Source organism: Rhinatrema bivittatum, chromosome 13 (genome assembly GCF_901001135.1).
Source record: "Rhinatrema bivittatum chromosome 13, aRhiBiv1.1, whole genome shotgun sequence".
Taxonomy (NCBI): domain Eukaryota; kingdom Metazoa; phylum Chordata; class Amphibia; order Gymnophiona; family Rhinatrematidae; genus Rhinatrema; species Rhinatrema bivittatum.
This window is the reverse complement of record NC_042627.1, coordinates 22,500,288-22,513,716: the sequence shown is the minus strand read 5'-3', so window position 1 is coordinate 22,513,716 and position 13,429 is coordinate 22,500,288. Positions and strand designations below refer to the sequence as shown.

General features: G+C 43.8%; 1 protein-coding gene across 1 annotated transcript in view; it reads right to left on the bottom strand.

Annotated features, from left to right (window-relative positions):
- MYO9A (myosin IXA) overlaps positions 1-12,461 on the bottom strand; it is a 324,407-nt gene extending 311,946 nt beyond the window's left edge. Inside the window, 1 exon segment of the mRNA XM_029575878.1 lies at positions 11,853-12,461. The gene's annotated coding sequence lies outside the window, so the exon portion shown is untranslated.
- Positions 12,462-13,429: the final 968 nt, after the last annotated feature.

Below are 13,429 nucleotides of genomic sequence, written 5' to 3'. Positions count from 1 at the left end.
CACCCCCTTGCGCGCACCCACCCTGGATTTTATAACATGCGCGCGGCTGCGCGCGCATGTTATAAAACCGGGCGTAGATTTGTGCGCACCGGGTTGCGTGCACACATCTATGCCCGCGCGTAGTTTTTAAAATCTGGCCCGGTGTGTATATGCTGTGATAAAGCAGATATATACACACACATATACATACAAAAAAACCCCCAAAACAAATCGTTGGAGAAAAAGAAAAAAGCACTTTAGCTTTCAAACAAGACACCATATATCTAATTTTTCAATTTATGTAAAATCAATTTATTTATTACAAATATATTAACACAATGAATTTTTTCAAATTTTTTATATAAAAACAAGCATATTAAATATTCCCTTTTGATAATGTATTAATTATCTCTTCATACGAGTACCTTAACACCTGTCCAAAACCATATAAACCTCAGCCCAACTATAATACCAGATAAAGGGTATTATATTCTGGTCCTGAAAGGCTCCAAAACAGGTCTGGTTTTCAGGATAACCAAACTCGCTCGCATTCCCCCTGTTCTGTATCCAATTTCAACAACTGCTTAACTGATCCTGATGGCAGGAAGCTTTCAGTCCATTCAAATTCAAGTTTAAGATGAAAACAAACATGGTTTAGAACTAGGAATCTCAAACTCCTGCCTTCAAGGACCACAAACAGGTTTGATTTTCAAGTTATTAACCATTAGTATTCATTCAGTTTCCTTGCATTCAATAGATCTAGATTATGTCAATTTACATATTGAAAGCCAGAGACAATTTAGTGAGCCCCCATGGAGCAATGACCTCTGGGACACTTATTTACAAATGTAATGTTAAGACCACTTGCATCATTTTATTAGCTTGCAGATGGTTGGTTCTATGGCACCATTTTAATCATCATATGGCAGGTAATTTATAACAATAAATCCTAAAAATCTCTTTACATCAGCAATCCCTGTCACACCTGGCAAAGACGGTCACTCAGCTCTATTTTCCCAGGTCACCACATCTGCAGAGAAAGCATTTTCAGCACAACTCTACCCTACTCCCCTTTACAGTGAAGTCCCGTGCATCTTTAGACATGCAAAGGATGAGGGACTGGATCATAGTCCATCCAAAACCTGATGCTCTTCCTTATATTCACTATCCCACACAATCCTCACCCACACATACAGCAGTCAGCTTTAGCAAGCATGATGGTCCCTCAAACTCCACAAAACCTGTACACATCCCCCAAGGAGTAACACAAATTGAACCAGTGCTCCACATTATCCGAAGTACGATGGCCTACAGAGACTATACAACATTTGTAATTTTTTTATTTTTTACTGATTTTTGGTACATATCAGTTAAGTTTGTATTGAGTGACTAGATAAACTATTATTAGATGTTTGCATATCTGTTGATTTAAAATTCTCAGCCGAAGGGAATGTGTTCATTTCTAAGGATATTTTTTAATTTAGACCAAGGGACTAACAGGGGACAAAAACTGAAATTCAAGCCTTTTTACAAAAGGGTTTCTTCTATTTTAAATTTATGGTCAAAGTCCGTGCATTCTAAAATAAAAAAGTTTCCATAACTCAGGCTTTAGCAAGACCATCTGAAGTGCCCAGCTAGCTGACCTGAAGAACGTGTCTCTCACTACTCAGAACCATGTTAGTTCCTGATATGTTGAATTTTTTTTTTTTTTTTTTTTAAATCTTGATCTGGATTTCCTAAACAAATGTAAACTGTATTATCATACTGCACCTCAAGTGAACTCAGGAGCAAGAAAATGTAAACAAAGCAAAAATGTGAGCTTTATCTTAGAATCAGAAGAGAGTCACACTTCACTTCCAAAGAGACTGTTCATTATCCCACGTCCTGTACAGACAAACTCTCCCTAACCTCCTCATATCCTCTCGACCCGATTTACACTCACTTCCTGTGGCAAGGTCTCACTACCCTGCTCTTATCCTCACACCTTGCAGGGATGTACAGAACCAGGATAAAGATGATCTTCACACTTTAGTACAGTTGCTGATCATGGCACGTACTATGACAATTCTTTATTGATTGGCCTGCCTACATATCAAATCCACAGACTGCAGATGATTCAAAGCCAAGCTACTTGTTCGAGTACTAACATTAAAATTTAAGATTGTCTACAGCCAGTGCGCTTATCATACTCCACTTACAGACTGGAATTCAAGTTGTTGTGTATAGTTTTCCACATTCCTAACGACAAGGCCCTATTGTATTTAGCATAAGTATCAGCCCAATCAGGTCCTTTGTTCCTCTCAGCAAGCATTAGTGGCCACTCCAAGGCTAAGTTTAATGGAAATCAAGCACAGGGCCTTTTCATGCATCAGATCCACACTGTGGAATGCATTACCAATTAATCTCAGATTAGATGCAGATTACACTACATTTCAAAAACAATGCAAAACTTTGCACAATGTTATTGTACAGTGTGTTATTTGATCTTCTTTGTTACAACATTGTATTTCTGTTTTATTGGGCATCGTTTTGTAGCCCAATGGGAAAGAGGTGGTTTCCAAAACTAAATAAAAATGAAAAACCTATTCATGTGCTCAGACTGCTCTCTCACCTGCCGGATGGCCTTCTGTTGCAATCTTTCAGCAAAACCCAACCTATTTGTTTTCCCGCTTCCTCTAAAGACCTATGTATAAACTGTTCACATCCACATTCTGTACAGGGACGATTCTATAATCTGTTTATATCTGCACTTCCTGAAGGAGTCTATCTAAAACGTATCTGTAGCTTCAGATTCCCGTAGAGATCTATCTATAATCTCTTCAATATGGCATCTTGCCAATTACATTTTAGAAGAGGGAGAAAGCATTTAAGAAAATGAATGTCACTGAGCAGGTGGTGGAAGGATCAAGACACAAAACAACTCCGCCAAGTCATGTAAATGTACCAAGTGACATTGCTTTCCCCCCACTTCCCCTTAACACAATGGCAGCAAGTCTGTTTTTCCCATCCATAGATAACTATGTTTGCTCAACTAGCTAATTATGAATCTCGATCTGTGGCAAACGAACTGTACAGTTTTAAGGTTTAGTAAACACAATCCTTGACTAAATTTTCTGAAAAGTCCTTGCCTGATCACAAAGGCCAGAATAAAGCAGTGGTGTTGGCCGTACGGTAAGCTATAAAAAGGGCTTACAGATCTACAGCAGGGAATCCTGCACCAAAATACACGGTTGATCCCAGAGAGCCCTGCATACAAACATCAAAGCCCGAGGGGGAGCAGCTGCAGTGCCTGCTGCTGCCGCACTGCGAGAGACAATAGGAAGCTTCGGCTGGGATTTTACCCTAAACCACAGCGCTCGACATCAAAAATCTGCAGAGCGTCACAAAATGGGTTTCAGTTCTAGAAACCACCTTCAGCGCCGCAGAAGCTCAAGCGTAGCAAGATCCACCGTACCGCCTCTCAAAAAAAAATCCATTTTACTGGAAGGCTCACTGATGGTACATGTCTGTCTTCTGGTTCTGCAGGGGATGCTTACTGACCTTGCAGAGAAACTATGAAAGAGGAGGGGAATTAGTCTGAGCTTTTATCAGCTCTTCAGTGCATCCATAAAAATTCACAAGCTTGGCAACTATATCTCTGGAATATATTTTGTAGGATTAGTCCATCAAAACTCACCCCCTCTTATCTGAAAATGACCTCACTCTTGGACAAGAACTGTTTGCAGTATCCTTCTCCTTTACTACCTCCTGGGACGCTGCTTTCAGCTGCATGACCAGATGAAGGCATCGCGCCACCTGAACCTCCATGAAATGATGTGCGGCCTTCTGACCTCAGGTACGTGGCTGGCGGGCTTTCGCATGGAACGTAAGGAAGTGCAGCTCTCCAACTATTTCCAGTACAAACAGCAGGCTTTTAGTCACACACGCTGCCTCTTCCCCTTTTTTTTTTTTTTTTTACATTCTCCAATTCAAACCTTTCCAAGTCATCTTTTAAGCTGATGCTCTTGCTCCAGTCACCACCTGTTTCACATTCCCTTCTTCACGCATCTCCTCTCGCTCTCTCTCACTTACCCTGCCCTCGACACTTTCACCCTTGTTCCCTCTCACCGTCTTTGCCGGCCACCACCTAAACTATTCTGTCTCGCCTTCTTTCCACATCTGTCTCCAGTCTTGATATTTTGGATGAATGATTTATATCTGGGTACTGGTTAGTGTCCCTACATGTCCTTTATATTAATTCAACATGCCAAATTACAGAGAAACAGCGTTCCACGCAAAGCAGACCTTACATGTCACTTTAAAGAATTAAAAGCATGATATGATACAAAAAAAAAAATGGAGACATCTAGTCGTTCAAAATAAAAGAAAAAAAAGCACCCTGAGGGTGAAGATATTATTCATAAAACTTCAGGTGAACTCTGGTCCACAAGCAAGTTTTCAAGACAATTGCCATGAATATTCATGAGATTTATTGGCACAAATTGGCTCTATTTTATGCTCAGTTTCACTGTACTACTTCTCCTTGAAACAAGACTTTCCCATCCCCAGTTTAAAATTAAATCAAATGCATTACTGCTGCTCTCTTTCTCCACAGCACGTGCTTAACAAGTTTAGACATGACCAAGGCGCAGACAGTGTCACAAGTGCTTGCTGTACAGAGGGCAAATCATTTAAAGACCTTAAAGCTCCTCAACTTAGCTAACTCAAACATTTGGCTAAGCTGAAATGCCGTTTTTTTTCTGGCTGTACAGCCCTAAAACATATGCATAAGGTTTACTTCTTTTTCCTACAGCTGGAGTCTTTGCTTGGGTGCTGTTCCCCTGGACTGTCCTCTAGCCACCCCCCTCCATGAAAGGCTCTCAGCTCCCCGACAGCGGCAAGGAGCACGCCAAGCTAAAAACAAAAGGTTATTTCCTGCTTCTGAAGGTGTATAAAATATAGTTTAACATTCTATACTCGGAAGGAGCATTTTAACTCTGACAACTTTTGAAGATAACTATAACCAAGCAAGTAGTCTAACCAAGGCAAGGGACAGTGAGGCCTATCATTTCTTCTCAATGTAAATATCAAATACCACCAGTGAAAAAAAGGCTTTCCAAAGTCTTTTGAAACTATTACCGTCAATTCTTTGGCTTACTCTTTTGGTTGTTTGAAAAACATTTTTGAAAAAATGTAATTTGGTATTAAATAAGGATGATTAGATAAGCGGCAAACCAAAGAATTGACGATAATATTTTCAAAAGTTTTTTTTAAACTATTTTTAATGGTAGCATTTGATAGCTACACAGAGATATTTAAAAAGTACACAAGTACTAATGCTAGCCTTTCAATTATAAATTGAATTGTTCAAACATATTTGAAGATTAAAGGTCAACCAAAAAAAAAAAAAATTGTTGGATTAACTTAATACCTTTCCAACTAGCTTTTCGAGAGCTTTACTCCTTTCACCGGGTGAAAATAAGATAAGACTACTAAGAGTGTAGCTCTCCAAAGCTAGCCAGAAAAGTATTAAGTTACTCCAACAAGACTGGAAAGGTGCACTCAATGGAGTACACAATTTACAAAGGTGTTCGTTACCTCCGGCACTTGCTCACCAGGTATGAAAAGCACTCGCCATGAACCCCAGAGAGAGAGAGCTGAATGGGGTGGGAGATGTGCACTCATCAGTTAAGCCCTGCAATCACCAAGTTCTCTTGACACCCACACCCAACAATACAAACTACTGAAATGGGGGGCATGAGTACTCCTGCCGCCTTGCCCCTTTGCTGTTAAACAATTTATTTTAATGGGTACGGGTGGTAGGAGCGCACAGTGAGTTCACCACCTCCACCCAATCTTCCCATCCCCCACGGCAGGCTTCTCACTATGTTCTCTGGCTGGCAGGCCCTGGAAACCTTGGCTAGCCGCTCTGCTCCAGCCGCTGGCTAGGAAAAGTTAAGCAAGCAAGTGTCCACGCATGCCCGGATAAAAAGTTTCACACACTTACAAATCTTCAAGTGCATAAGGCATTCCTACGGTTCTTTCTGCAAAGAAAGACCTAACAAAGCGAGATCATGTAAAACATGATCTCGCTTTGTTAGGTCTTTAGCCAAGCTTTCTTTCTGAAATTCTTCAAGTTGCTCTCTTGTAGTTTTGATCCCCTGCTAGCAAACATTTGTAAAATGGCACCCAACATGGCCCCAACTGATTCATGAGTGCGAGTGCGCCGTCTTTTTTTTTACCATCACAGTCAATATTGACCAATTATATCTCTCCTGTAACTTTGGACTCTTGTTCACACTGCTACAGAAAAACTTGAAAAATGCAAAAAAAAAAAAAAAAAAGGACTTCCCAGTGATATCTTTCAATGATGTAAGGAGAGTTTATCATCAGGAAATACTGCATGGTACACGGAGGGGGTACAGCTTTCTTTCAAGAAGTCAAAGGAAAGAATATCTGAGTGCCATGAATAGCAGAACGTTAATGTTTTCCTCTCTTTTCAGCTGAAACAAACATGTATTAAATATTATCCAGAATCCCCCATCACCTTGGCTCACCTGAGTCATTAACGTTCCATCTCAAGCCATTCTACTTCTTGCAGCTGTGCTTCCCTTACTAAGGGAAGAGTATAATCGATGTCAAAATACCTCAAAGACAGGAGAGAGAGCCCTGGCCCCAGATTCCAAGAGTGACCTAGGGTTACAGAAGCTGGCAAGCAGGAACTCTCAGGATGTGAACATTGAAAAGTTCACATGGGAAGGAGAGGCCCTCACCCTGGAAAAACTGGCATGGAACTCCTGCCACTCACTGCTGAGGCAGCATTCAAAGTCCACCAGGGAAGAGAGAGACAACCACACCATGCAACTGGCTAGGGCCGGGGAACCACGTCTCCTTGTCAGTCAGAGGATTCCCACCGCGATGGCTGGGACTGCACAGGAGGTGCAAGACATTGAGGGGAAAAATCCTGGGTAGTCAGGCCAAGTTCCACATGAGCCGCAAACCCAAAGCAGCAGAAAGAAGCTGCCTGCCCAACACTAAAGGCCTCACGTAAAAAATAAAATAAATTAATAAATAGTCATCCTTATCCTGAACAGAAAAACTTAACATTTAGGGGTTCATATTCAACTGCAATCTGGCTGAGCAAGTTAGCTGGATTAACTTAGCCAGAGAATCTGGCCGAAACATTCAGCACTGCGGCCCCACCGCTGAATATACTCAGCTATCTAACAGTTAACGGGATAAGTTTAGCCAGCTGACTCAGCCAGATAAGGCTGAATATTGGCATTTACCCAGCCAAGTTAACCAGAAAAGTAGCTCCATCCCCAGCATAGCCCCCGTCCTGCTCCACATTTATCCGGATAACTTTTTAGCCACTGAACATGGCTGAATACTAAAACAGCCTCACTTAGCTAGATAAGTTTGGATTTATTCAGCTAAGTGGCACTGAACATCAAGCTCTAAACTTTTAAGCTGGTACCTTGGAAAATTCACTTACTAGTACCCATCTAGTTCTCTAACTCCACTTAAAACGGTGGCAAAAATGTCACAATTGGTGTTACACTCGACTCATTAGATCCAAGTGGTTCAAACAGAAATGGTACTGGGCTCAGCTGAGAACGGGGATGCTGCAGAGGCAGCGCTCACGGCCTCTCGGAGGGGGAAAAATAGCCACGGCCAAGAGTGAGCTGCAGTCTGTGGATCCTGGCTGAGGACTACTGCTGTGCCTGCTGGGCGAGACAGGGAAGAAAGGGGGGAGAAGGTTAAAAAGGGGTAACTGAATGAAGACTTATAGTGCCACAGCTCCAAGAGGATTTGTTTTTAATTGATCTGGAAGCCGAGAGGAGGAAAAGCAGTAAACTGATAGATTTACAAGACTAGCGTTACACACATTGCGCTGACCATGTCTGCCATGTCCATATTTCTTTGCACAGAAAAGTACAGTTCAGTGTTCATGAATTGTGTGTGAGAGCAAGACTGCACCGTGCAAGGAGCCACTCTCGGGCAACGGGGCCGGCCAAAAGACGCTGCCTCTCGCCACAATCGCAGGTCTCCAGTTTGCTCAGAGTGTACCTATTTGGCCACATTTTCTCTTAACCCGCCGGGTGCAGAGGCAATTCAAGGGGCTTCCAAGTGGTCCATTCGTCCTGTATCCCCTGCAGGAAGCTGCTCAGTCCCTCTAATATCCAAACTAATCCCAGCAGCCACATCCCCTGGTGGGCAGTCATGAGTGCAATGTTAATTTCTTCTATTGTGATAAGGAAGTTCCTGCATCATTTTTTTTTCTCATGATGCAACTATGCAGAGGGTGTCTAGTATACTCTGTTTGCCGCTTTCTTTTCAGAGACCACTGTACAATGTCATGTGTGGCACTGTTGCCAACATAAATATTCTTGGGCTGGATGGGAAGACGACAATGGAATTAACAATAAGAAATAATTTAGCAGTATGTTGCCTTATTTTTGCAAGATGGGTAATCAAACCCATAAGAAAACTTTAGGAGTGTTACGCAATGCATAGTAGTAACTTATTATCCTTCCTTGGGAGCAGACGTGTTGGCCAAGTTTAGATGGCATACGGTACCCTCTATCACACAAACTGCCAGGTCCATGCATCATGTGACGTCACTTGTGCAAAAGGAGCTTTGCATCCTTCCTGCTCCTACCATGAGCATATTCATTGGAGACTGTGATACCTTCCATTAAATCTAAATCTTTATTGTTCATAGACATTACTATGATTTCCTTTTAAAGGAAGTCTCTTCGTTGGCGTCTTAGAAAATTTAGTAATACTACCTGCGACTCACTGAAAACCTAAGAGGATATTTGCCCCCCCCCCTTCCCCATCAGCACACTCTCCCCTCCCCACCTCTGCCTAGCCAAGCCCAGCACTTCTCTCCCAGCTCCTCAGCCTGACCTTAGCATACTCTCCCCTCTCTAACCTCTTCCGCCACCTCATGCCAGGATGCTCACCTCCTCCCCCCCTAGTCTGACCCTTGCACACACTCCCTGTTTTCCCTTCCTCCCCCCCACTGCTGCCACTGCATCCTTCCCTCCAGCCCGTATGGGTGAATGCAGCCATCATAGCTGTTTCCTCCTTCTGCCAGCCTGCAAGGCCACTGCTGAACCACGTGGGCCACTGTCCACTGCATTGTCTCGTGGCGGTGCTGGCGGGAGGCCAATGCCTGGGCCCCTCCTTCCAGCCCACACGGTTCCTGGACACCACGTGCAAGGGCACATTTACTGGCCCATGCATGTGCAATTTCGGCCACCGCTGCCACCCTTACAGATAGACGTGACCTCAAGTGTACTATATAGACCAGGGATGGGCACTTCCGGTCCTCGAGGGCCACAAACCAGTCTGGTTTTCAGGATATCCCCAATGAATATGCATGACATAGATCTGCATACAACTGAGGAAGAGTGCATGCATATTCATTAGGGATATCCTGAAAACCAGACTGGTTTGTGGCCCTCGAGGACCGGAAGTGCCCACCCCTGATATAGACGGACAGCTAAAACTACACCTCCATTCCTATCTAACACGGATCAAGCTCTTAATGACACCCGGCACAACCAACCAGCAGCACTGTACTGCCTACATCAGGTTTCAATGGACCTATGCCACTTATAGAAACATAGAAATGACAGCAGAAGACGACCAATCGGCCCATCCAGTCTGCCCAGCACGCCTCACTGAAGTCTCATAGTGGGTAACATGCATGTCATTTACTGACAAGGCTAAAATTGCTTGGGGGAAGGGAAAATGTGGAGTATCCTCTTGATCTCTGGCAGCGCAAAGACTGAAGGTATGGAAAAGCAGAATGAAAGAGAGCCCACCATCAGCGTCCCCCCTCTGAAAGCCTTTTTTTTTTTTTTCTGGCACGCTTCTAGCAAGAGTAGCTCCCTACATTCAGAGTAGTGCTGTCAGGAAAATGGTCAGGGAGTCTGCCTGAATGGTCATGGAGCTTCCATGTTTGGCAGAAGCAAATAAATAGCAGGAAATTAAACCCTCAGATGCTGTGCAGAGTACCTTGAAGATTAGGACAACATTTTTTAAAACATTTTTAGATCTGCACAATTAAGATTTACCAGAACACGGCAGAGGTTTTATTGTAGGACATGGGGGTAAAACTGCCGTGCATCGGTGCAACGACAAACACGCATGATGTTAGGAGCCCGAGCCGACTTTCCATCCATTGTTCTGTCTGCTATAGAATGAACAATATTAGTCCCACTGACTAAATCACTCACATTATTAACTGTGCAGCTAACAAAAGCCGCATAGAGCAGTTCAGGGCTGGACTTCTGTGGGGGCTTACATGACATTTCTCGACACAAAGCACCCAAAGCTAAAAGCCTAGCAGCCACCATCCTGGCCACAGCAGAGTACAAATAACCCCAGTGTATGACCGTGCAAGGGCAAGTTCACACAAACATCAGCAGAAAAAAAAATGAGCAGTTACAAAACGCCAGATCTCTCAGACCCACGGCCTACGAAGTGGCTCGGCTCCTCTGGAAGCCAGGGCTGAGTGGCACTGGGGGGCTTGAAAGGCCCTTCGCACTCTTAACCACCCCCTCAGATCAAGCCCGTGGTTCCACCTGCCAGAGGCAGACGCTTTAAGGAAGCCTGCAGACAAATAAGCCTGAAGGGCACTGAATATGCCTGCGCCTCAGCCCTGCTGTATAGCTGAGCCCTTTGGATGGGGGCTACCCACCAATCTAGCTTTCAAGCAGCAGCCTGAGGGGGTGGGGAAGGAAGACAGAATACTGGTGCAGAGGCGCAAGAAAGGGAGGAACGTACCAGTTGTGGTGCTCTCCTAGCTGCTGCACACATCACAATACTGGAGGCCGCCACACTTTTTTTTTTATTATTTTTTTGTTTCAAGGCGGTGACTTGACTTAGGGAGGTGCTGTTCTTACCATCTGCTTCTGCATTAGACTTACAAAAGCATGATCCCCTGTATCCGAAGTACCAAGGTACGGTGTACAAGCCCCATTTTGGACTGCAGGCGGGTTATTTCCTTCAGCAGAAGTACAACAGCCTCATTTACAATGTGGCCCGTGAGTCAGAAACCATGACCTTTCAGAATGTAGCAGAAGGGGGATTTCAGCACAGCGAGAACAGAAAGAGTAACAAATGCCACGAGCTTCGCGTTAAAGCAGTAATTCAGGAAAATGGATGCAATGCCATAACCACCATACAGTATTTATCACAGAGCTCCTCAAATCGCTACCACACACCTAAAGCTTTCCTACTTTCTGCTTCCAACACACTATCCATAATATCCTTCTACAACACCCACATCATAAACTACCGGCGAGAATTAAAAATGAAACCACAGTCATGTCTCTGACATACAATGCTTGCCTTAAAGACAAGAGAATGGAATGCAAGCAGATTCTAAACATTGTTGTATAATAATATCGATATACAATGCAGGCCGGTCTAATACCAGGTTTCAAAACGGCCAACACATTCAATATCAACTCAAAGGAGAAGAGGAAATGGAAAGAATTAACTCCCCAGCCAGGGTCCCCTCTTTAAAGGCCAAGAGCCCAGGGTACCTGGGTGTTAAATAGAAGAAATGATAATGTGCATCGATCCAGTAGTCCGGTCCGTGTTCTAACTGGATTACTGATAAATATGCTATGCAACAAATGTCTCTGGATGATAATTCACGGAGCATGAAATTAATACAAATACTAGGAAGGTCTGTCTGTCTGCTCCAGGCTTTGTCCCCCATCACTAACAAATCCCCCAAAGCATCCTTTTAGTAAAACACCCCACGTCCATATGCATATTCATAATACAAGACTGGATCCTTTCACCTTTCAATTCAAGGAAAGGCCCACAATAGGTAAACAGTAACCAAGCTCTCTAGTAAGCAAACTTACAGCCTCATTGTTTCCTGCAAGCTTTTTTTTGTTCCTGTACGGCTCCATTTCCCACAGGCTCAGAAATGCAAAGCGATTCCCTTCAGTCCTGTCACCGGAGCTCTTGACATCTTCCTTCTTGCAGCTTTCCCAGTTACTGATAACCTTCAGTAGAAAAAACAAACTACATCGGCAAGTCCCAGTGGAAACGGCTCATCAACTTTTTTTTTTTTTTGCCCACACCAGTCCCCAGCCGCGATCTCTCTGCTTGAACTGTCCACCATCCCTGGAAGTCCAACGGAACAAGGCAAGGCCCTTTTGCAGCGCTCCTCAGGCGCTTTGATATCCTCACAGCAGCTCTCCTCTCAGGCACATCTGAGCATCTGCAACACCGCCCAGGCCAGCGGCTCTGGCTCCAGCGCGCGCCCCATGAACTGGGGAAGGAGCAGGACCTCCACTTCTCCCCAGCCTCCCCCCCTTCCTCCTTCTCCTCTCGTTGCAGATCTACATGGGAAGGAGGATCAATTGTTTCCTGAAACCCGATCACAGGGAAACATTTGAAAGGCAAATGTGCGCCCTGTGAAATAACAAACCTAGCAGGAAGGCACAGCTGCTGCTCAAGGCTGAGACCGAGTCTCTTGTGCTGGGAGGAAAGCGAGGATGACGTCATGCAATGTCCTCTCTCTAGGACAGGCCCCGCCCACTTCACGGGCACTGGCGATCGTGATGGCTGAAGCGACAAAATCGATGTTTCAAGTAGAATTAAAAATGGTAATAAAAAAAAAAAAAAAAAGGTACCGGAAAATGATTGCAGAATTAGTAACAGCCTAGAAAAACCCAATTGTGCAGCTCCATCTGTTGCTCTGAAGCAGTTTCTTAGCATTAAGGAGGCAAGCCATGCAGATGCGACCAGGAATTTCCTGCGCCCACACTGCTAGTGATCTGCAGTCTTTAATTCCTGCTCTGTGACTCAATCTGCCCAAGCAAATGTGTTGTTATAAGTAGGAATTCATTTTGCTGGCTATGAAAGATTGATACTTAGCTCTGATCCAAATAATCTTAGGGACAGTTTATTTTTCTTTAAAAAAAAAAAAAAAAAATTAATCTGAAGAAATTCTATGTGACCATTAATACAAAAAGTGATCAACAGGTTTTGGTGCATCCCACAAGCAAATCTTCCTAAAGTTCATGGTGTGGACATGTGGCTCTTTCCTGGGTAAAGCAGACTTTGAAATAAAATGCCACACTGGAGCATAATTAGGGGCAGATGGGGGTGTTAGGGGTGTTTTCCCCTTGCAGTTTCCATCTGCTCCTCTGGGCTTCCAGGCCAACTGGAGCTGGCCCCACTAACATGCTAGAGCGCCATGAATCTGCACGTGCAGCTTCCTAGGAGTGATAATCCTCTAGCTGAGAGGCACAGACTATGGATCCATCAGATGGCACTAAATGTTCCTGATGATGAAAAACCTGATGACTGGCTGATGAAGCTATAGTGCGATGTCACACTTGTATTAAAAGAGCCAAATAGAAGGCCTGGGGGGGTGACACTACAAATCTTTTGAAATTTACATTTTTGTTATATTATATTAAAAAAAAAA